Below are 25,057 nucleotides of genomic sequence, written 5' to 3'. Positions count from 1 at the left end.
AAATACACCCCGGGGATCACTTCTGTGTCTCTGCTCAACAGTGGCACAGGAAAATAACTTTCTTGGGTGGCGTAAGTCAGGGAACCTTGTTGGCTAGGTTTACATAGGCCCTCGGGCCGATAGCCTAGTACCTACCTATGAACCTATGAACCAAACATTTCTGCCTCTGCTTTGTAGCATCATTCCTTGAACTGCCCTTCCTAAATATGTTTCTCTTGCTGAGGATACAAAGTCTGAATTCTCTGTCTCTGTATCACCTGTGCTACTATTCCCTACATCCTCCTGTGATGCCCGTGCACTGGCCCAGCAATCAAGGATCCTGAATCTTCACCACTAACATCAGTGAGAGGTGTCCACATTGGGAAGGATAACAAATACACACAGTAAAGTACAATTTCCCTTAAGAGCACACAGAGACCACAGGCAGTCTGGGTCTGGTTTCTCCCTTTCTCTCCAGATCCCCAATAAGACTCCCCACTGGTACAGCTATAGGGTCCATATCTCAGCCTAGTGGTCAAGCTAAAACCTCCAGCACCCTCTCTATCCAACCAGTGCTTCGTGTCCCTGCCCAAGTTGCTGACACACACACACACACACACACACACACACACACACACACTTTGAGATATGTGTTATATACAAACACACAGACACTCCTAGCTGGCACAGGTTTTCAGCTATGACCCTTCTACCACTTGCCACCAACCACTAATATCAGCTACTAATAAGGCCCTTATCAAAGGGTTCCCAATTATTACTGTGCAATATTATTATCCAAATGGTAAGTGTGACGAACAGCAAGGCTTATTTGGCTTGGACAGCATCACTATATACATGCAATGTACTTTAGAGCTTAAATTATCTTTACATAAAACAGCCACAGCTGAAAGGTTTAAACATATTTAATAATAAATAATAAGAACACAAGACAATGCTTCTTACTACATAGTTCTAGTCAAGAGTTCAAAGATCACGGATAAATGCTTAAAATAATACAGTAGAAAAGTTCTGACATCAATACAGAAAACAGCTAGACTAGGCTTCCTATTTCCTATCTATATCTAAGAGCAACACAGTTCTAAAATAAGCTTACATATAGAGCAAGACAGTGCTGGTGATGTTGTCAGTTCTGAAGACAAATGCAAAATGCTCTGATTCTTTCTCTCTCTGTCCTTAAATTGATAACACAGTACCACTGACTCATTTCAGATTGCATCATTATTCTCTGTTTCCCAGGCTAACGGAAACTCAGAGTTTAACAGCCCTTTTGATCTTGCAGCTGGTCAGGAAGCCAGAGCAATAAAAGACATTATACATGTAAATTCTAGCCATTAACTTTGGTCTCAAAACAATAACAAGAATTCCTTCATTCAGACATCTCGGCTCCAAGTTTTGAGATCAAACAATTATACAATGCTTGACTTATCAGCTTTCCTCCAGCAGAGTGCAATGTGGTTACATTTTTGAAGTTCAACATTTACCATAATTTTCTTACAATTAAGAGAACAAGCATGTGGCTTACATTAATATTTATAAATGACAGAATTATCTACAAAATCCTATCTAGCTAGGCTGGCAGCCTTCACACCTCCATCTAACAACTTTTAACAAACTACAACTTTAAAACTGAAATCAACAAGGTGGACAAACAAATTAAGCATAGTGTGAGACAAGATTAAAAAACGTTTTGAAGAAAATTTATATGAAGATATTGGGCATAATATGAAACCATTTTATAGTTATATAAGATGTGAACGGGGTAAAGCCATACAAATTGGTAAACTGTATGTAGATTCTAAAATTTATTCTCAAATACAACAGATTAGATATATTTATAAACTGTTAGGCAAAACAGTTTGGCTCCACAAATGTGGTGATGTTGTCCTAGTGACATTGAGGTAACCTCAGATTCTGAAATCAAACCTCCTTAAAAAACTTCTCCAAAGCCAACTTCAATCTACTGAAGTCAGAAGTGACAAACTTCACAACGCCCACGCAGATGGGATCTGGAAGTTCGACTGCAGAATCCTACACTAAGGCAATGTACGAGCACATCCGCTCATGCATGAATCGTGCCATCCCAAATAGAACAAAGATGCTCTTCTCCAAAAAAAGGAAGCCAATCTGGTGGTCCACTGCTATAAACAAACTATACAACAGAAGGAAGAAACTGTTGCAAAAAAGAGGAAAATCCCAGGATACAAAAAACTCCCTCACCAGCCTCAGTAAGAAGCTGAGATCCCTCATAAAATCCTCAAAAGCTAGTTATGAAAATAAAATTGCCAAAGATTCCAAAGACAACCACAAAGCATTCTATAGTTATGTCAAGAATCTAAATGGCAATGCTCAGATCTGCTCTGAGTTACAACAGAATGGCATTAAATATACTGATCCCAAAGATATTGCCAATATCCTGGCAGATCAATTTAGTGCCAACTTCACCCCCCTCTCAGCCCCTAAAGGGCCCATCTCAGTACCAAAAGATTGCCAAATTCAGATAATCACGGCCACACAGGTAGAAACTGCACTCTCCAAAGCTAAGAATACAGCATCCATGGGACCAGATGACATCCCAGGCTGTGTACTACATGAACTACAAAATGAACTGGCACCTCACCTAAGTGTCATGTTTAATCATAGCCTCACCTGAGGCTTCGTGCCCACTGAGTGGCACACAGCTACAGTTATCCCTCTCCACAAGGGAGGATCCACCTTGGATCCTGGGAACTACCATCCCATCAGTCTGACAAGCCTGATTTACAAGGGCGTGGAATGCATTATCATGGAACTTATAAACAAAGACATTGGCAACCTTCAAACACTGGACCCCACCCAGTTTGGGTTTGTAAAGGGCCGATCTTGTCTCCTGAATCTGATTGACTTCTTCAAATCAGTCTCCAGAGCCGTGGACAAGGGTAAGACAGTCCACACAGCCTATCTGGACCTCGCCAAGGCCTTAGACACCATCACCTACTCTGGAATCATAGATAAACATACTAAGCTGGGCATAAATCCCTACGTCACTTGATGGGTTATTAACTGGCTTACTGACAGAACCTAGACTGTAAAAGTAGCCGATTCCAGATCCAGCTCCAGACAAGTGACAAGTGGAGTACCTCAGGGTTCAGTCCTGGGACCACTCTTGTTTGGCATCTACTTCCCTGAAGTACAGGCCAACACTAAGGGACTCTGGCTAACAAAGTTTGCAGATGACTGCAAACTGGGAGCCATTATTGAATCCCCAAATGATGTGGATATTCTACAAAAGGGCCTTAGAGAAACAGATGCCTGGTGCCGGAGCCATGGCCTCAAGCTTAATGCCAAGAAATGTATAGTTATCCCCTTTGGAAAAAACATGTACCCATGAATTACCACATAGGTGGCAGGACACTAAACATCGAAAGTGTGATGAGAGACTTAGGGACACAGTTGGACAGTGGTCTCACTTTTGATAACCACATTGCCACAATAGTCAGGAAATCCTTCTATGTGGCACACCTCATCACTAAGGGCTTTTCATCCAGAAAAAAGGAGGTCATTGTCCCACTGTACTCATCCCTCATTAGACCCATTATAGAGTATAATGCCCTGTTTGGTATGTACCTCACAAGACATCTGCAATAGCTGGAAAGGCCACAGAAATACCTCACTAAAAGAATCACAGGCCTAAAGCAGATGCCATATACTGACCGTCTAAAAAAACTCCAGCTATACTCTGTGGCATATCGTCTACTCAGAGGCGATCTCTGCTTAACATACAAGGCCATGTCAAACCCTGAGCTGTTGGACATGCTCCACTTAAAGAAATTCCAATCCTTCAGAGCCACACGCTCCAGGGATCTAAACCTTGTCATCACAATGAACAAAACATGCTGGAGGGATAAGTTCCTGACCCAGAGACTCTCCATACTCTGGAATAGACTGCCCATACATATCAAGCAGAGCACCTCATTGGCCCTCTTCAAAAGGAACCTTGATGATTGGATGGGAGATAGGAAATTCACCCCGGGGATCATGTCAGTCGCCCTGCTAGACAGGGGCCCGGAGAAGTAAATATTGTGGGAAGAAATATCCAGGGAATTTTAATGGCTAGGCTTGCATAGGCCCTAGGGCCGATAGCCTAGTACCAACCTATGAATCTATGAACCTATGAATCCAAACAAAGCACAGGGAAGAAACAGAGTTAGTAATAATAACCTACAAATACTTCAGCAAGAACTCACAGTACCATTATATATATTATTTACTAGGTCATATAAATATGAGGAGATTCCATAAGATTGGAGACATGCACTTATTAAATCTGTCTTTAAGGGAAAGGGAAGTTGGACAAACCCAGAGACATACAGACCCTTAAGTCTACCATCATATTGTAGAAAAATAATGGAAAAGGTAATACTGGATAACTTATTGTAAGAATTGGAAAGGTTGGAACTTGAAACCATATATCAGCATAACCTTTGGTATGTACTTTACCAGGCACCTGCAGCAACTAGAGAGACCTCAATGGTTTCTAATGAAGAAAATTCAGGGACTTTGGTACAAGTCATACACAGCCAGACCAAAATCACTGTCACTCTACCCATTATTCTATAAACTAGTCAGAGGCAACATGTGCCTTGCATACAGAGCAACTTCTGAGCTTGCCTTAATGGCTGTGCTGCACATTCGTAAGTCAAATGGTACATAATGCACTCGCTCTAGGGACCTTAACCTAGCCTGTGACATCAACAGCAATTTTTGGAGAGACAGATATATCTCACAGAGGTTACCTCTCCTCTGGAACAAACTTTCAATTCAAGTTAAACAGAGGCCCTTGTTGACCCTATTTAAACATAACTTGGATGAGTGGATGGGAAACCACAAATTCACCCTAGGGGTTTCACCTGTGCCTCTCTTGGATAGGGGCAGTTGGTGCTGATTTAGATTGGCTTGTAATCATTGACCATATCTCTAGGCCCTATAGGGAACAAATGTTGAACTTGGCTAGGCTTGTAAGGGCCCTAGGGCCATTAGTCTATTTCCTATGATGCTTCTTCTTCTTCTTCTAAAGTCTAAGGATAAGGCGTATGAAGAGTTGTATAAAAGGTTGGACACTAAGGAGGGAGAAAAGGACCTGTACCGATTGGCTAGATAGAAGAACCAAGCTAGTAAAGATGTGCAGCAGGTAAGGGTGATAAAGGATAATGAGGGAAACAAGCGAGGAGAGTGTGTTGAGCAGATGGAAAGAGTACTTTGAGGGGTTGATGAATAAAGAGAATGAGAGGGAGAGAAGTTTGGATGATGTATGGATAGTGAATCATGAAGTGAAACAGATTAGCAAGGAGGAAGTATGGACAGCTATGAAGAGGATGAAGAGCGGAAAGGCTGTTGGTCCAGATGACATACCTGTGGAAGCATGGAGGTGTTTAGGTGAAATGGCAGTGGAGTTTTTAACTAGATTGTTTAATGAAATCTTGGAAAGTGAGAGGATGCCTGAGGAATGGAGAAAATGTGTTTTGGTACCGATTTTTAAGAATAAGGGTGATGTGCAGAACTGTAGTAACTACAGAGGGATTAAACTGATCAGTCACAGCATGAAGTTATGGGAAAGAGTAGTGGAAGCTAAGTTAAGAAGTGAGGGGGTGATTAGTGATCAGCAGTATGGTTTCATGCCAGGAAACCGCACTACAGATGCGATGTTTGCTCTGAGAGTGTTGATGGAGAAGTACAGAGAAGGTCAGAAGGAGCTGCATTGTGTCTTTGTGGATTTAGAGAAAGCATATGACAGGGTGCCTAGAGAGGAGTTGTGGTATTGTATGAGGAAGTCGAGAGTGTCAGAGAAGTATGTAAGAGTGGTACAGGATATGTATGAGGGTAGTATGACAGCAGTGAGGTCTGCGGTGGGAGTGACAGATGCATCTAAGGTGGAGGTGGGATTACATCAAGGATCAGCTCTGAGCCCTTTCTTATTTACAATGGTGATGGACAGGTTGACAGATGATATCAGACAGGAGTCCCCCATGGACTGTGATGTTTGCAGATGACATTGTGATATGTAGTGAGAGTAGGGAACAGATGGAGGAGATCCCGGAGAGGTGGAGATATGCTCTAGAGAGAAGAGGAATGAAGGTCAGCAGGACTAAGACAGAATATATGTGTGTGAATGAGAGGGAGGATAGAGGAATGGTGAGGATGCAGGGAGTAGAGGTGGTGAAGGTGAATGAGTTTAAGTACTTGGGATCAACAGTTCAAAGTAATGGTGAGTGTGGAAGAGAGGTGAAGAAGAGAGTACAGGCAGGATGGAGTGGGTGGAGAAGAGTGTCAGGAGTGATTTGTGACAGACGAGTACCAGTAAAAGTGAAAGGGAAGGTCTACAAGAGGGTAGTGAGACCAGCTATGTTATATGGGTTGGAGACAGTGGCACTGACAAAAAGGCAGGAGTCAGAGTTTGACGTGGCAGAGTTGAAGATGTTAAGATTTGCACTGGGTTTGACAAGGATGGACAGGTTTAGGAATAAGTATATTAGAGGGTCAGCCCAGGTTGGAAGGTTTGGAGACAAAGCCAGAGAGGCAAGATTACACTGGTTTGGACATGTGCTGAGGAGGGATGCAGAGTAGATTGGGAAAAAGATGCTAAGGATGAAGCTGCCAGGAAACACTGTTGTTACATTGTGGCAATGAAGGGTTAATAATGCTGCTTTGAATTAAATGGCAGAGCAATACAATGCTTGGTATTCTACCTCATTCACTATATAAATGAACTAATGTAGTCAGGACAGATGATTCTGATGAAGTCTCCGGGATGGAGATGAAAGCGCTCAGTCTGTTTTTTGTTTTTGTCTGTAAGTTCAAATAAAAGAGGTTTTATGTGGAAATGACTTGCTGTAATCATTGAAGTGAACAAGAAGGACAGCCTTTATTGATACCTAGAACAGCATTTTTGTGTTTACATTCTTTAATACTGTACTAAGGTGTTTTACCTACAGTATCATAGTTTTCAGTACCGTGTAAAGGAAAACAAGGACATATGTTTTCTGATAATGTATTAGGGTATCTGGAACATTCATGCCTTTCTACAGGATACAGCTGCCCAAATCAGGAATCTGCAGCAAAAAGAAGAGGGAATTTGTTAACCCTGTTAATATACTTCTGAAATATTTGTTGCTAAATCTGGCCATTTTTTTTTTTTAAGTAATGGTCAGCTCTGAGTCCTTAAGAAGAATGAACTGTTAAGTTTATAGCTGCTGATTTTGATTGTGGCAGAAACTGCATTGAAAAATATTTTGCTGATACTATAAAATACTTTTCTTGTTATATATCCTGCATGACACACTGTCTTTTAATTACTACGTGTGCCATGAATGATGTACCACATCTGATTCCAGACTTGCATTTAGCTTTACTACATGCATCCATAGGAAACTGGACTCCTAGTTGCCTTGTTTGCCATCAGCCACACTTCTGCTACTGCTGGGTTACAATATTACTGACGTCAATGGTCACAAACTCAAAGCTTCAACTGATAATATTTCTATCCATTTCCAGCTTGATCATATGCCATGATTACAGCCCAAGCACCAACCTGTTTATTGAACCTGTATATGTCTAATGATATCCTAACCACCAGAGCAAACATGTTATAATCTTCTTGCCCTAACTAGAAAACTGTTTTGTTCACATTAGTACAATATCTTGGCACTTTCACAGAAAATGTTACTCCTAGTCCCATGTTGATGATGTATAAATGATGGTCCTGATGCCAATGTCCCATTTGTAAAACATTTACACATTAAAATCAAATCACCATTCATAAATCTATAGGTGACCGAGAGAACCTTTAGCTTCCTCAGTGTTTCCTTACTGCTCAGCTGCCTTATAATCATGGTGTATTTTGTAAATGTCTTTTGTATTCTTTCTAGCTTCTTTATATGTGATAGATTGTAATTAAATAAAGCTTCACAGTATTCAGTAAAGGGACTTATTGGTGACTTATATAGTGGCACTAAAAATTCATTCCATCTACAGATTTTGGTTTGTAACATGCACTATAAGACCACATAACATTTTCTAATAATGGCAGTGACACTGGCTTCAGGCAAATAAACTGTCCCAGCTACCCCCAAATCTTTGAGCACATCTACTAATGGCATGGCACTATATGACAGTCAGTTGCATATGGATATTTATTAGTTTCTCTTGCAAAGTGCAAAACCCTGTATTTTTTCCATGTTAACCATTCTTCCAGGTTTTCTAGATTTTTCTGCATTTTCCTCTGCTAATATGTTTGTTTTCAATACTTCCTTCTTTAATGTCATTACTGATCCATATCCCTTCCCTGTCATTAAGTGGAGCCATGAATAGGTTGCCAACTGTCCAGATTTTTTCTGGACAATCCAGAGTTAAGGTACAATGTCACTGACATTGAAGAACACAAGAATATGTCTGATTGTGCACAGTAATATTGTACAACAATCCCCTTGAGGGAGGTTGATGCACACTTCTGTTCTGCAAGCATTTTTCATGTACCTGTTCAGAATTTTTGACATGAAAATTTGGCAACCCTAATTTTATGTTCTGTGACCAAAAGTTTAACAGGGCCGAGCAAATGTCTTTGGCCTGTATGCGCATGCCATATTCATCTCTCTCCAGCAGATGGCAGATTGACTCTCTCTCTCTCTCTCTCTCTCTCTCTCTCTCTCTCTCGATGAACAAGCTGGTATCGGCTGGTCACTGCCATGAGTCTCTAGCACCCAGCTTCTCAGTTGATGCAGGATCATCTGGGTCTAATTTAGGGATTTACACCTCTGTAACATGGAACTGACCATTCTTGTCAGTTTTAATATGACAGAGATCTGCAGTATCCATTGTTTCCCTTAAACAAAAAGTCTCAATTATCTAGAAGTGTTTTACCTGAATGTAAGAAAATCAATTACTGTTTCCCAAAAAGATTTTATATAGCTGCATCACAGAGCCTGTGAATAACAAATGTATTATTCCTTTATTTGCAGAACGACATGCTCCCAGTGTTATATATATGTAGCAAAAGCAGAACTTAAGGCTTGTGCAAAACAAGACTGGTTTATAATTGTGTAGTTTCTGCTCTGCTAATCATGATAACATTAGTATTTTCTGGGCGGCTTATGCCAGAATTTTTATGATACTTACATGGTAGCTGATTCAGTAGTTTGTCTTATCTTGTCTGACCATATCTGGATTTAAACAATCTGTCAAAGGATTAGCAGGACTGATTGAATGAATGATTTATTTTTATTTCTTAACTGAGTGGCTGGATTAGTCTAAGAGCCTGTCCATCAGTGTCAAAGCCAATAAGGTAGAAACAGCTTACTTAAAAATATGTTACATGTATCAATGTAATAACATTAAGAACATCAGGATACTTAGATGATTCAAAGAGCTACCAGATGTCTTCCCATTGTGGAGACCTTTATACAAATAATAATCTAAAGGCTAACAGGCTCTTCAGTACAACTGTGAATGTTGCAGCTCTGGGCTTAGTTAACTTTGCTGGAAAAATGGTGAGGGATCTCAACAGTGTTGCAGTTAATGGAGCAATCTTTTAGGATGCATAGCTTGAGATGCTAGAAGCAGTTTACAGTGGGCAGAACCCTCTTTATTTAGCAGTCAAAGACATGAATGTGTGTATTCTGATAGCCGAAGGCAAGCTTTGATCATGCTTAGCAGAGATGCTTAAGGGTAAGGCAAATGAAGATCCATCCCCTGAGCTGCTTTCTGACACTGATTGCCTTCACAGGCCCTGATCTGCAGATTGAGAAAACAAATAACGGGTCTAAAGTTGGAATATACGCTGGCAGCAAACTGGCACAGGATGGTAACACGTATTTCCACGGAAGCTTCTTGGAACCCTTGGACAGACTCAATAGAGTACATATTTTCGTCTGTCAGTTTCATTAGCTTTAAAGTTACAGTCTTTAGGATCAAATAGATTAAGCAATAAAACAGAATGGTATTCATGGAGAGGCTACAGTCCCCCTGTCATAGGCATAATATAACCAATTTATAGTGTTATTAATGCAGGACTGTTCATTGCTATAAAGATAATTGGGTGCAATGTGGCATTAGTACAGAATAATCTTGGTGCCACATAGACATTTTAACATATTCATCCATATGTATATTACGATCAGAGCAGGAATTGCAGCTGCAATGGTGTTTGCTAATAAAATAAAGGGACAAAGGGATAAGGACACAGTTATAGTCCCAGTACATTATGAGTAATGTAGCAGGTACATAGATGGTTAGTGCAGATCTCCAACTGCATGTCACTTGGAGTTATGAACAGTCGGTAAGAGCCTGGCTGCAATCTTAGTGTTCTGGAGTAAAACAAAAAGTTAACAGTGGGATCACTACAGAGCTACAGTCCCACTGCTCAGAGGTGGTGTGTGTGTGGGGGGGGGTAGATAAATGTTTATTTCATGGGTTTAGTAAAGGAATTACAATTTCAATGTCAGTGGATAACTACAGAGTGCCAAACCAAATAACAAAACACAAGCATACAGATAAGTGAATATTTGTTGTACCAGTGCCACAGCAGTAATGTAACAGCTGCATGAAAAAATTAATATAAAGCTATAATCTTTTTTTTTTTTTCAAAGATCAAATTTTCAGTTTTGTTTATAAATAACCAAAGACTCAAACAGCTTCCCATATTACTATAGCAGTCCACATGCATGTATAACTACTTCGTTAACAGAGGCAGCTGACCCTTCACTTCCCATATTACTATAGCAGTGCACATGCATGTATAACTACTTCGTTAACAGAGGCAGCTGACCCTTCACTTCCCATATTACTATAGCAGTGCACATGCATGTATAACTACTTTGTTAACAGAGGCAGCTGACCCTTCACTTCCCATATTACTATAGCAGTGCACATGCATGTATAACTACTTCGTTAACAGAGGCAACTGACCCTTCACTTCCCATATTACTATAGCAGTGCACATGCATGTATAACTACTTCGTTAACAGAGGCAGCTGACCCTTCACTTCCCATATTACTATAGCAGTGCACATGCATGTATAACTACTTCGTTAACAGAGGCAGCTGACCCTTCACTTCCCATATTACTATAGCAGTGCACATGCATGTATAACTACTTCGTTAACAGAGGCAACTGACCCTTCACTTCCCATATTACTATAGCAGTGCACATGCATGTATAACTACTTCGTTAACAGAGGCAGCTGACCCTTGACTTCCCATATTACTATAGCAGTGCACATGCATGTACAACTACTTTGTTAACAGAGGCAGCTGACCTTTCACTTCCCATATTACTATAGCAGTCCACATGCATGTATAACTACTTTGTTAACAGAGGCAGCTGACCCTTCACTTCCCATATTACTATAGCAGTGCACATGCATGTATAACTACTTCGTTAACAGAGGCAGCTGACCCTTCATTTCCCATATTACTATAGCAGTCCGCATGCATGTATAACTACTTCGTTAACAGAGGCAGCTGACCCTTCACTTCCCATATTACTATAGCAGTGCACATGCATGTATAACTGCTTCATTAACAGAGGCAGCTGACCCTTCACTTCCCATATTACTATAGCAGTGCACATGCATGTATAACTACTTCGTTAAAAGAGGCAGCTGACCCTTCACTTCCCATATTACTATAGCAGTGCACATGCATGTATATCTACTTCGTTAACAGAGGCAGCTGACCCTTCACTTCCCATATTACTATAGCAGTGCACATGCATGTATAACTACTTCGTTAACAGAGGCAGCTGACCCTTCACTTCCCATATTACTATAGCAGTCCACATGCATGTATAACTACTTTGTTAACAGAGGCAGCTGACCCTTCACTTCCCATATTACTATAGCAGTCCACATGCATGTATAACTACTTCGTTAACAGAGGCAGCTGACCCTTCACTTCCCATATTACTATAGCAGTCCACATGCATGTATAACTACTTCGTTAACAGAGGCAGCTGACCCTTCACTTCCCATATTACTATAGCAGTGCACATGCATGTATAACTACTTCGTTAACAGAGGCAGCTGACCCTTCACTTCCCATATTACTATAGCAGTGCACATGCATGTATAACTACTTCATTAACAGAGGCAGCTGACCCTTCACTATTTTCTCCTGATCCCAGCGTCTAGGCATATTACTCATTTTAATACATCAGGTGTCAAACAATAGTTGTGTGTACAAGTGAAAAGTAACAAAACAATTACAACAGGCTTTCGTTCATGTTTATAGTAGCAGACATAATGAAATCCACCCAAAGCAACTTTAATCAGAGGCAGAGTGTTCCTTACTTCCCCATAGTGCTATCATCTTTGTGGATTTGGGATGATGTTATTTATGTGTTGTCACTTACTTTTTATTCAAGCCTAGTAACATTGAACTGGTAAATATCAACTGATAGTAATTATTGTGATTTTGTAGTTGCTTTACGCATTTCACAGGTATGGTGCTTTTGTTAATGTGTTTCTTATATCGTTTTGTTTTGTTTTTTTTTCTGGAACTGGGTGTTGGGTAGTGAGAAATTTACTGTTATTATGTACTTACCTCAAAGGTGCATTTTAACTATTTCTTCTCAGAAGCAGAATGCTGCAAGCAGGATAAATGAACAGCATGTTGTTGTTGTGTTTGCCATTTCTCTGCAGTTTTGTGACTTTGAAGTTAGTCCACTCAAGTAAGAGAGGTGTGAGGGGGAAGACCTTCCCCTCAGGGGAATAGATTACAAAAATACATTTTTATTGTTGCTTACTTTTTTATTATACTGGTTAAGTACATTTTTCAGGTCAGCATAGTTCTTTTGTTTCAGTTTTAATTATTCATTGATTATGTCCATTGTTTCTTAATAAATCAGACATTACAAGTGTATTGTAGGATTATTAGAGTAAATGCATTTTTCATAATTCCCGGTTAGGAGTCACCTCTACGCTTCTCTTCCTGAGCCGGTTATGCAGTAGTGCTGCTTCGCTCACCTCCCGTACTCCACTCCTGAAGCTCCCTCCCAGCCTCTGGAAATTTAAAAACATCCTCCTGCAAAACCTCTGTCGATTTTTCCGGGACATTCCTACCTGCTAGTCTGGGCCATTCAAGGAAAAGAACTTCAGTGCGGACTCCCATAAATATTTTCATTGAATTACTCCACTCTTGAAGCTCCCTCCCAGCCTCTGGAAATTTAAGAACTTCCTCCTGCAAAACCTCTGTTAATTATTCCGGGACATTCCTACCTGCTAGTCTGGACCATTCAAGGAAAAGAACTTCAGTGCGGACTCCCATAAATATGTTCATTGAATTACTGCACTCCTGAAACTCCCTCCCAGCCTCTGGAAATTTAAGAACTTCCTCCTGCAAAACCTCTGTCGATTTTTGCGGGACATTCCCACCTGCTAGTCTCGGCCATTCAAGGAAAAGAACTTCAGTGCGGACTCCCATAAATATTTTCATTGAACGTATGTAGCCTTGCACTAGACTCATTTATCTAAGACTACCTATTTTGTTAGCTTGTCCTTCCATGTGTGTGAATCAGCAGCCTACCGCAGACCACTACTACCCCCCTCCCACCTGCATTCCCTGATTTCTAGTCCCTGAAATCTAGGTAGTTTCATTCTAAACAAGTCTTATCTAAAGAGCCTTTCCTATTTATTTTTCCTAACTGCTACCCTTCCTTTCTCCTCCAGGTGGCAGTACTCATTCATCCTGTAGCTTGTATCATTTTTTTAAACCCCTATGTCTAACATTACCTCTGTCTGCCTGTAACTTAACAAAGCTTCCCAAATCCCAATCCACGCTCTCTAAACCCTGATTTAACCCCCATTCCTAACCTTACACTAACTAAGGAACAGAGCTCCCCTATATTTGTTTTTTCTTTGTTCTTACATAAAGGTAACACTTTACATAGTTTTCTAATAAATAACCTACTTACCTTCTCTGTGAACAGTTGTGGCTGATACTTTTACAGCTGGTCTCTCTCACTCTGTTGCTCACCTATACTTGGTTCCCTCTCATCCACTTTCACCCTCTGTATCCTATCCCACCCCTCTGTCCTTATTCACCTCCCACACAGCAACCCACCTCCCCCTAGTTTACTTCTAGACGCCAGGTGCCTTTGGGGCCTTTTTTCATAATTCCCGGTTAGGAGTCATCTCTACACTTCTCTTCCTGAGCCGGTTATGCGGTAGTGCTGCTTCGCTCACCTCCAGGTAGGTACCTGAATAGAGAAAGAGTGTATTTCATTTACTACTGATACAGATCTTTGTTTTAACTGTTTTTACAGCTAACATGTCATTAAATGCATACTTTCATGCTTTTATGCTGCTCTGGTAATGTTTTGTGTTAAACGGTTGTAGGTACCTGAATAGAGAATGGGTGTAGCTTTTTGCTACTGGGACAGCTCTTTGTTTAATTGTTTTTTCTGCTAAACTTGTCGCCAAATGTTCACTGTCAGGATATTATGCTGTTCCGATACTATTTATGTTAAACGGATGTGCTTTTGTATATATAACAACGCCTCCACACAGGCACTGTAAACCTATGCCTGCTTTCTCTATTACTAAGAACGCCTACCCCACAGGTGTCGAAATATAGCACTCCTAAGCTTACTTTTCTTCTTTCTTCACTGAGAACGCCTTCCTAGTTAGGCGTTAAAATAGAATGGATGTTCTTCAGTCAGCGTTCCCTTCTCTTATAAGAACGCCACCTCACAGGCGTTGATAGATAGCTCTCCCAAGCCTTCTTTTTACTTAGAATGCCATCCTGTTTTAAGCCTTAAATAGGACGGATGTGCTTTAGACAGCATAACAATACCACCCCACAGGCATTGTAAACCTAAGCCTGCTTTCTCCTCCTACAAAGAACGCCACCTCACAGGCATTGATAGAAAAGTTAACATAAGCCTGCCATCCCTTTTCCATGGGGCCAGTCATATCGCTGAATGCTGAGTGGGTTTACATCCCTGCGTTTATGCAGTCTCCACACTCCACTTACTAAAGAACGCCAATTACTGGTGCTGATAGAACAGGAACCAGAGCCTGCTTTCCTTGTACCACAGGGTCATTATTTTCTGGTGAGCGGTTGAGCGATTATTAAATTTCAATGCTTACTGTTGTTTTAGCTCTCCAATTGCTCAGTACACTACACAATGGGCATTTAATGAATAAAGACTATGAGCCCGCTTTCTCTCTCTCTTATCATAATAATTGGATACAGTATCTAGATTTAGATTCGCTAATGAATATTAAAAGATTCAATAATGAATATTAAAAGGTGGCCTGTGTAAGAGCGCCATCCAAACAGTGCAGTATACTTGCCTGGTATTTTCTATATTAATCCCATTAGGGCTTCAGCACCATATAAGCCACACTTTTAGTATCAAACTTACTAGGTATTTTATTTATTTATTTTACATTTGTTGACCGGGCTAGTCTAGCTGGATATATATCCATTTTCAGTAGAGACCCAGGGAGAAAAGCTCCACACAAATACAAACAAAAACAAAAACAAAACAAAAACGTATACAAATAGAAAAATATCATTACAAGCTAAAAAAGGATTAAAATCCATATAACACAGTGTAACACGTATTGCATCGATATTATCCGCTTTACCTGAATTGCTGTATGTTGGCATATCTTTCTTTCATCCTTATTTACTAACATCTGAAAACTGTGCTTTCTTTTGTTGGCTCTACCTGATGTTATTGGTATAACTTAATATAGTGCCTAGACATAGTTTTACAGTTTTATAATTAAATGCTAACTTAATATCGTACCTAGACATAGTTACACAGTTTTTAGTTAAATGCTACGACTTATCTCTTCACTTTACATGTATTGTCTGCCTGAACTGATGCTGTCCATTTATATATAGTTCATGATATATCTTTAAATATTGTCCAGACAATTTATGCAGTCTTATAGTTATATGCTACATACTACTGCTTACATTGTCTGCCTGAATCTGATGTTAACCATTTTGCAATCTGTATTCCTCCTACTCAACATTTGAGCTGGTTAATGCATTTTGACTTGGGATTGTGTGACTTGTCATTAGTGAACTAAGACTAGGATAACTGCATTCCTCCTTGCCTACTCCTGCAGTCTCCTGTAACCTTACCTTGATGTTTTTTTTCCTTCTGTTACTCTCTCTCCCATTCTTCCACTTTACTCCAACTCTCCCTCAATTTATCTTTCATATTTCAAGTTACATCTTTCAATCTCCTCCTCTGCTGACCACTCTCACTTACCTGCACTACCTCCTTCTACTCTACCTGCTTATCTTCTCTTATTTTTAATCACCTAAACTCGTATGTTTTTTTTTATACTCTCTCCCCCAGTACTCCACTCCTGAAGCTCCCTCCCAGCCTCTATTTTGTTAGCTTGTCCTTCCATGTGTTTGAATCATCAGCCTACCGCAGACCACTACTATCCCCCTCCCACCTGTATTCCCTGATTTCTAGTCCCTGAAATCTAGGTAATTTAATTCTAAACGAGTCTTATCTAAAGAGCCTTTCCTATTTAATTATTTTTCCTAACTGCTATCCTTCCTTTCACCTCTAGGTAACAAAGCTCCCCTATATTTGTTTTTTTCTTTGCTCTTACATAAAGGTACATAGTTTTCTACCAAATAATCTACTTACCTTCTCTGTGAACAGTTGTGGCTGATACTTTTTCAACTGGTCTCTCTCACTCTGCTGCTCACCTATACTTGGTTCTCTCCCATCCACTTTCACCCTCTGTATCCTATCCCGCCCCTCTGTCCTTATTCCCCTCCCCCTCAGCAACCCACCTCCCCTAGTTTACTTCTAGACGCCAGGTACCTTTAGCGCCCTTTTTCATAATTCCCGGTTAGGAGTCACCTCTATGCTTCTCTTCCTGAGCCGGTTATGCAGTAGTGCTGCTTCGCTCACCTCCCGGTAGGTATCTGAATAGAGAAAGAGTGTATTTCATTTACTACTGATACAGATCTTTGTTTTAACTGTTTTACAGATAACATGTCACTAAATGCATACTTTCATGATTTTATGCTGCTCTGATAATGTTTTGTGTTAAACGGTTGTAGATACCTGAATAGAGAATGGGTGTAGGTTTTTGCTACTAGGACAGCTCTTTGTTTAATTGTTTTTTCTGCTAAACTTGTCGCCAAATGTTCACTGTCAGGGTTTTATGCTGTTCCGATACTATTTGTGTTAAATGGATGTGCTTTTGTATATATAACAACGCCTCCTCACAGGCACTGTAGACCTATGCCTGCTTTCTCGTTTACTAAGAATGCCTACCCTACAGGCATCGAAAGATAGCACTCCTAAGCCTACTTTTCTTCTTTCTTCACTGAGAACGCCTTCCTAGTTAGGTGTTTAGTAGAACAGATGTTCTTCAGTCAGCGTTCCCTTTTCTTATAAGAACGCCACCTCACAGGCACTGATAGATAGCTCTCCCAAGCCTTCTTTTTTCTTTATTTACTTAGAATGCCATCCTAATTTAAGCCATAAATTGAATGGATGTGCTTTATAGCTTCATAGGTAGATACTAGGCTATCTGCCCTAAGGCATTTATAAGCCTAGCCAGAGTGTATTTGGCTTCCACCTCCCTATTAGATTAGCCTACTGTGTCTCTGTAAAGTAGGTCACAGAAGGTACCCTTTTAAGATTAGTTTACTGTGCCTCTGCCTAGCAGGGACACAGAAGAGATCCCAGGGGTAAATTTGCAATTTCCCATCCACGTGTCAAGATTTCGCTTGAAAAGGGTGAGCGAGGGGCTATGTATAACATGAACTGGGATTCTATTCCAGAGTGAGGAGAGCCTCTGGGAAATGAATCTGTCCCTCCAGCATGTCCTATTTATTTTTGTGCTGAGGTTTAGGTCCCTGGAGCATGTAGCTCTAAGGGACGTGGATTTTTTGAGGTGGAGCATGTCCATTAATTCTGGGTTTGACATGGCTTTGTATGTCTGGCATAGATCGCCTCTGAGTAGGCGGTAAGCAACTGAGTAGAGCTGGAGTTTCTTTAGTCGAGCTGCATAGGACATCTGTTTGTAGCCCATGATCCTCTTGGTGAGGTACTTTTGGGGTCTCTCCAGTTGCTGCAGGTGTCGGGTAAAGTACATCCCAAAAGGGGCATTGTATTCAATTATGGGCCTGACGAGTGACGAGTAGAGGGGCACAATGACCTCTCTTGATCTAGATGTGAACCCTATCGTGATAAGGTGGGCTATATAGAAGGTCTTTCTAACCACTTTGGCAATGTGATTATCAAAGGAGAGATTACTATCTACGTTGGTCCCCAAATCTCTAATTATTTATTCCGTACTTAATGCATTACCACCTATGTGGTAATTTGTGGGCACATTATTTTTCCCAGAGGGGATGACTATGCACTTTTTAGCATTTAGCTTGAGGCCGTGGCTGTGGCACCAAGCATCCGTCTCTGTGAGACCCTTTTGGAGGATGCTTGTGTCAGCTGGAGATTCGATTATGGCCCCCAGTTCGCAGTCATCTGCAAACTTTGTCAGCCATAATCCCCTCGTGTTATCCTGAACCTCAGAGAAGTATATACCGAACAAGAGAGGTCCCAGAACTGAGCCCTGTGGGACGCCACTTGTAACTGGTTTGGATCCGGACATGGCACCTATGATTCTGACCATGTGGGTTCTATCTCTAAGCCAGTTTGCAACCCATCTTGTGATATAGGGGTTGATATTTAAGCTGGTAAGCTTATTTATGATGCCCAAGTGGGGTATTGTGTCGAAGGCTTTTGCGAGGTCCAGGTAGGCTGTGTGGACTACCTTGCCCTCATCTATGGCTTTGGTAACTGTTTCAAAGAAATCAACTAGGTTTAAGAGGCAAGATCTGCCCTTAACAAAGCCGAATTGGGTAGGGTCCAGTGTCTGGAGGTTCCCAATGTCTTTGTTTTTGAGTTCCATGATAATACTCTCCATAGCTTTACAGACCAGACTAGTCAGGCTTATGGGGCAATAGTTTCCGGGGTCCGTTGTGGCACCACCTTTGTGGAGTTGGACTACTGTAGCAGTACGCCATTCTTTGGGTAAATATCCTGTAGTAAGGCTAAGTTTGAACAGTGACTTAATGTGAGGGTTCAGTTCTTCTTGGAGCTCATGTAAGACACAGCCTGGGACAATGTCCGGTCCCATAGATGCTGTGTTTTTTGCTTTGGAGAGGGCAGCTTTCACCTGTGCATCTGTGATGTCAGGGAGGTTGCATTCAGTTGGGATAGGCATTTGCTCCTTTGGGGGGAAGGGGGGGGGGGTTGCACTGAATCTGTCTGCCAGGATGTTGGCTATGTCTGTAGGTTCAGTATATTTTGTACCGTTATGCAACAATCCAGAGCATATCTCGGAGTTTCCACTCATGTTCCTGACATAACTAAAGAAGGCCTTGTGTTTATCTTTAGTGTCTACGGCAATTTTTCTTTCGAAACTGGCCTTTGATGATTTTATGAGGGATCGAAGTTTCTTGCTAATACTAATCAGAGATGCCTTCCCTTTTTGGGATTTTGCTCTGTCATGTAGTAGCTTCCTCCTTCTGTTGTATAGCTTATTTATGGCCGGGGTCCACCAGACCAGTCTCCTGTTTTTGGAGGAGTGAGTCTTGGTTTTATTTGGGATAGCATGATCCATGCATTCCTGCAGGTGCTCATAGAATGCATTTGTAAAGGATTCTGCAGATTGGGCTGTATTATCCTCTGGCCCAGGGGCTTTGAAGGATTCCACCTCAGTCTTGAGAAGTGCAAAGTTGGCTTTTGAGAAATTCTTTACAGTGATTTCCTTGGCTGGGGGTGGGGACGGGATATGGATGCCCAGGGAAATTTGTTTATGGTTTCATCTTACCAATGAGGGGTTTAACTCTGGTGTGGAACATAGAGTCCCCATGTTGGCGATGACCAGGTCCAATATGTTGTTCCCTCTTGTGGGAGTGGTGACCAGTTGTTCCATTGCGTTACAGTTTATAAATTCAAGGAACCGTTGGGTGAGGGTGTTTGGGCTTGAGTAGTTTTCCCAGTCAATGTTTGGGTAGTTGAAGTCACCCAATAGCATAGTGTTTGGATAGACCTTCATATTCTCCAGTGTTCTCAGGAATGCCAAGTGGTGTTCCTGTAAAAGGGAGGGTGTTCTGTAGCAGGTTACAAACTGAAAGGCAGTTTTGGCCACTGTTAGTTGCACATGGATGGTTTCCGATGCTTCGTGCAGTGCCACTAACCTGGAGGTGTAGGTATCTTTGATGAATATAGATACTCCCCCTCCTTTTGTGCTTCGGTCCGAGTTTTGGGGCCGAAACGCATAGTATGAGTTATAACCTGGTAGTGCTGGGGTGCTCTCAGGAGCCTTGAACCAGGTTTCTTTTACTGCACAGACATTGATTTTGGGTACATATCCTGTAGTAAGGCTAAGTTTGAACAGTGACTTAATGTGAGGGTTCAGTTCTTCCATACTGAGGAGAGCCTCGAGTGCGTGCATCTTGAGGTTTAGACTTCTGGCATTGAGTAGCATTACCTTTAGTTTTTTTATCCTTGGGTTGTCTATGGAGGTGGGTTTGTCCTTTGAGCCTTGCCTAAAAAAGGCACTATGGGGTGACAAGAGCCTTGGCCAGTATACGAAAGCCTAAGGGTGACAGGTGCAAGCTGTCCCTAGCGAAGCAACGTGGCTTGTCAAGCATGTCATCCCAGGCTGACAGACACTGGATCCCCTTTGAATGACACCAATACTTTAACCAATTGTTGAAACTGATCATTTTGTCTTTATACTGTGGCATCATTCTTGGTGAGGGCAAGATGCTACTCAAGGTCAGGGTCATACCAGCCTGGGCTAAATGGTCAGAGAGCTCCTCTATGTCTCTTTTCATGTAGTCCAGGGAGGTACGTCTCAGGTCATTCACACCAGAGTGGACAATGACGGAGTCATATTTGTACTTGCTTTGGAGTGATCTGAGTGCTTGCATTATGTGGCGGATCCTGGCACCCGACAAGCAGCTTACAGTGACCTTCTCCTTGTTCAGTCTGGTGAGCGGGACGTCAGTGTGCCGGACAATAGAGTCCCCTATAACAAGTGTATTTGGTGTGTTGTTTGGCCTTAAGGGCTGTGACTGTGAGGCACACTGATTTTGTGAGATATGTGATTTGTGGGTATTGTTGAGGGGTGGCTGTTGCTTGGATATCTGCTTAAGAGGTCTTTGCTGTTTAGGCAGATTTTTATTTAGAGCCTCCGAGTATGTTTTGTGTGTTTATGTGTTGGGTATGCAGATGCAATAGGTCTATGTGAGACTGGATTTGTGGTGTGGGTGGTTACCTTTTCCTCCTGACTGACTGTGCCAGTCTTGGGTTGAGAGAGCTCTGCCTCCAGTTTGGCTGCGTAACTGCATCTCTCACATGTATTAGAGTTTGTTGGAAGGAGGAGAGGGTTGTCTGTGTACATAAGGCAATTGTAACATTGCCTCAAAATTCCCAGATTCACCAGCTGGACTGGAGAGTAACCTTGAAACTGACCCTTGGACATACCAGATTAGTATAGGGAACTATTTTTTTTACTGATCAGAATAGGGAAGGGAACTGATTTTTCACTTGATCAGGAAGGACCAATCGGGAGCCTAATACTTATGAGAAGTCAAGGAGGGTGTAGTGCTTTACTTAGTTAGTGTTTCCTTATAAGAGCTGAGCAAGTGCAGGGCTTTAGAAAGAGAATAGAGTGATTACTTTGAGAGTTTGAACAGTTCTAAGGGAAAAAGTGAAGAGCAGACTTTGTGGAGCCTGGAATAGTTTAAACCTGTTTAGGCGTCGCTGCCCGACGCTGCTCAGTGCGCAAAACCGCGCAAAAAGAAAGTTGTAGGGTTTTAAGAGAGAGAGAGAGATCAAGGAGTTTAGAATTGACCCAAAATGACCAATAAAACTACAGCTTCTAGGTAGTAACCACTACTCCAGGGACAGGCAGGATGTTCAGTGTTAACCACTCCCACTGGTGAACACAGAGACTTCCCTTTAGCCCAAATAAGCACTGGCCTTCTAGAAACTTCCAAACAGTTCAGAACAGCAAATCTGTAACTGAACTTTCTTAACTTTCAGAAAATGGGAAAAAAGCAAGATTTGTTTTCTTTTTGTTGTAGTTTAAAGGTAGCAGAGATACACATGCAGCAAAATAATCACAACAGTGCAATAAATGACCCCACACTTGACTGCTAGGCTAAAATCAGGTAAAATGCAGTTTTTAGAGAAAAAAACAATTTTAAATTAAGTGCAACACAGGAAATGCAGTAAACAGGTTCTAGATGTGTTCCAAGTACTGTTACTGTTACAGATATAAACTTTAGCAAGCCAGAAAATGCCAAAAAGTAGGCGGCAAAGCAGTAAAACTTAACAAGAAATCAGAAGAAAATACTTAAAATCACAAAAGTGGCTCCTTTTCTTCTCTCAGCATTTTCTCCCCTTGGTAGGTGCTTCAGCAACAACTAGCAAGCCTGAAAAGAAGCCAAAACCACAAGGCAGTCGGGTTTTAAGAGAGGCAGATCAAGGAGTTTAGAACTGACCCAAAATGGCCAATAAAACTACAGCTTCTAGGTAGTAACCACTCCTCCAGGGACAGGCAGGCTGTTCAGTGTTAACCACTCCCACTGATGAACACAGAGACTTCCCTTTAGCCCAAGTAAGCACTGGCCTTCTAGAAACTTCCAAACAGTTCAGAACAGCAAATCTGTAACCGAACTTTCTTAACTTTCAGAAAGTGGGAAAAAAGCAAGATTTTTTTTTTTTTTTCTTTTTGTTGCAGTTTAAAGGTAGCAGAGATACACAGGCAGCAAAATAATCACAACAGTGCAATAAATGACCCCACACTTGGGTGCTAGGCCAAAACCAGGTAAAATGCAGTATTAGAGAAAAAAACAATTTTAAATTAAGTGCAACACAGGAAATGCAGTAAACAGGCTCTAGATGTGTTCTAAGTACTGTTACTGTTACAGATATAAACTTTAGCAAGCCAGAAAATGCCAAAAAGTAGGCGGCAAAGCAGTAAAACTTATTTTAGTCAGCATAACAATGCCACCCCACAGGCATTGTAAACCTAAGCCTGCTTTGTCCTCCTACAAAGAACGCCACCTCACAGGCGTTGATAGAAAAGTTAACATAAGCCTGCCATCCCTTTTCCATGGGGCCAGTCATATCGCAGAATGCTGAGTGGGTTTACATCCCTGCGTTTATGCAGTCTCCACACTCCACTTACTAAAAAACGCCAATTACTGGCGCTGATAGAACAGGAACCAGAGCCTCCTTTCCTTGTACCACAGGGTCATTATTTTCTGGTGAGCGGTTGAGCGATTATTAAATTTCACCACTTACTGTTGTTTTAGCTCTCCAATTGCTCAGTACACTACACAATGGGCGTTTAATGAATAAAGATTATGATCCCACTTTCTCTCTCTCTTATCGAAGCCATAATTGGATACAGTATCTAGCTTTAGATTCTCTAATGAATATTAAAAGATTCAATAATGAATATTAAAAGGTGGCCTGTGTAAGAGCGCCATCCAAACAGTGCAGTATACTTTCCTGGTATTTTCTATATTAATCTCATTAGGGCTTCGGCACCATATAAGCCCCACTTTTAGTATCAGACTTACTAGGTATTGCATCGATATTATCCGCTTTACCTGAATTGCTGTATGTTGGCATATCTTTCTTTCATCCTTATTTACTAACATCTGAAAACTGTGCTTTCTTTTGTTGGCTCTACCTGATGTTATTGATATAACTTAATATAGTGCCTATACATAGTTTTACAGTTTTATAATTAAATGCTAACTTAATATAGTGCCTAGACATAGTTTTACAGTTTTATAATTAAATGCTAACTTAATATAGTGCCTAGACATAGTTACACAGTTTTTAGTTAAATGCTACGACTTATCTCTTCACTTTACATGTATTGTCTGCCTGAACTGATGCTGTCCATTTATATATAGTTCATGATATATCTTTAAATATTGTCCAGACAATTTATGCAGTCTTATAGTTATATGCTACATACTACTGCTTACATTGTTTGCCTGAATCTGATGTTAACCATTTTGCAATCTGTATTCCTCCTACTCAACATTTGAGCTGGTTAATGCATTTTGACTTGGGATTGTGTGACTTGTCATTAGTGAACTAAGACTAGGATAACTGCATTCCTCCTTGCCTACTCCTGCAGTCTCCTATAACCTTACCTTGATTTATCTTTCATATTTCAAGTTACATCTTTCAATCTCCTCCTCTGCTGACCACTCTCACTTACCTCCACTACCTCCTTCTACTCTACCTGCTTATCTTCTCTTATTTTTAATCACCTAAACTTGTATGTTATTTTTTACTCTCTCCCCCAGTACTCCACTCCTGAAGCTCCCTCCCAGCCTCTGGAAATTTAAGAACTTCCTCCTGCAAAACCTCTGTCGATTTTTCCAGGACATTCCTACCTGCTAGTCTGGGCCATTCAAGGAAAAGAACTTCAGCGCGGACTCCCATAAATATTTTCATTGAATGTATGTAGTCTTGCACTAGACTCATTTATCTAAGACTACCTATTTTGTTAGCTTGTCCATCCATGTGTGTGAATCAGCAGCCTACTGCAGACCACTACTACCCCCCTCCCACCTGTATTCCCTGATTTCTAGTCCCTGAAATCTAGGTAGTTTAATTCTAAACAAGTCTTATCTAAAGAGCCTTTCCTATTTAATTCTTTTTCCTAACTGCTATCCTTCCTTTCTCCTCTAGGTGGCAGTACTCATTCATCCTATAGCTTGTATCATTTTTTAAACCTGTATGTCTAACATTACCTCTGTCTGCCTATAACTTAACAAAGCCTCCCAAATCCCAATCCACGCTCTCTGAACCCTAATGTAACCCCCCCCGCTCCCTAACCTTACACTAACTAAGGAACAAAGCTCCCCATATTTGTTTTTTCTTTGTTCTTATATAAAGGTAACACTTTACATAGTTTTCTACCAAATAACCTACTTACCTTCTCTGTGAACAGTTGTGGCTGATACTTTTTCAGCTGGTCTCTCTCAC

The sequence above is a fragment of the Protopterus annectens genome, chromosome 8.part1 (assembly GCF_019279795.1).
Source record: "Protopterus annectens isolate FY-2018-M chromosome 8.part1, PAN1.0, whole genome shotgun sequence".
NCBI lineage: Eukaryota > Metazoa > Chordata > Ceratodontiformes > Protopteridae > Protopterus > Protopterus annectens.
Note: the sequence above shows the minus strand (reverse complement) of the source record.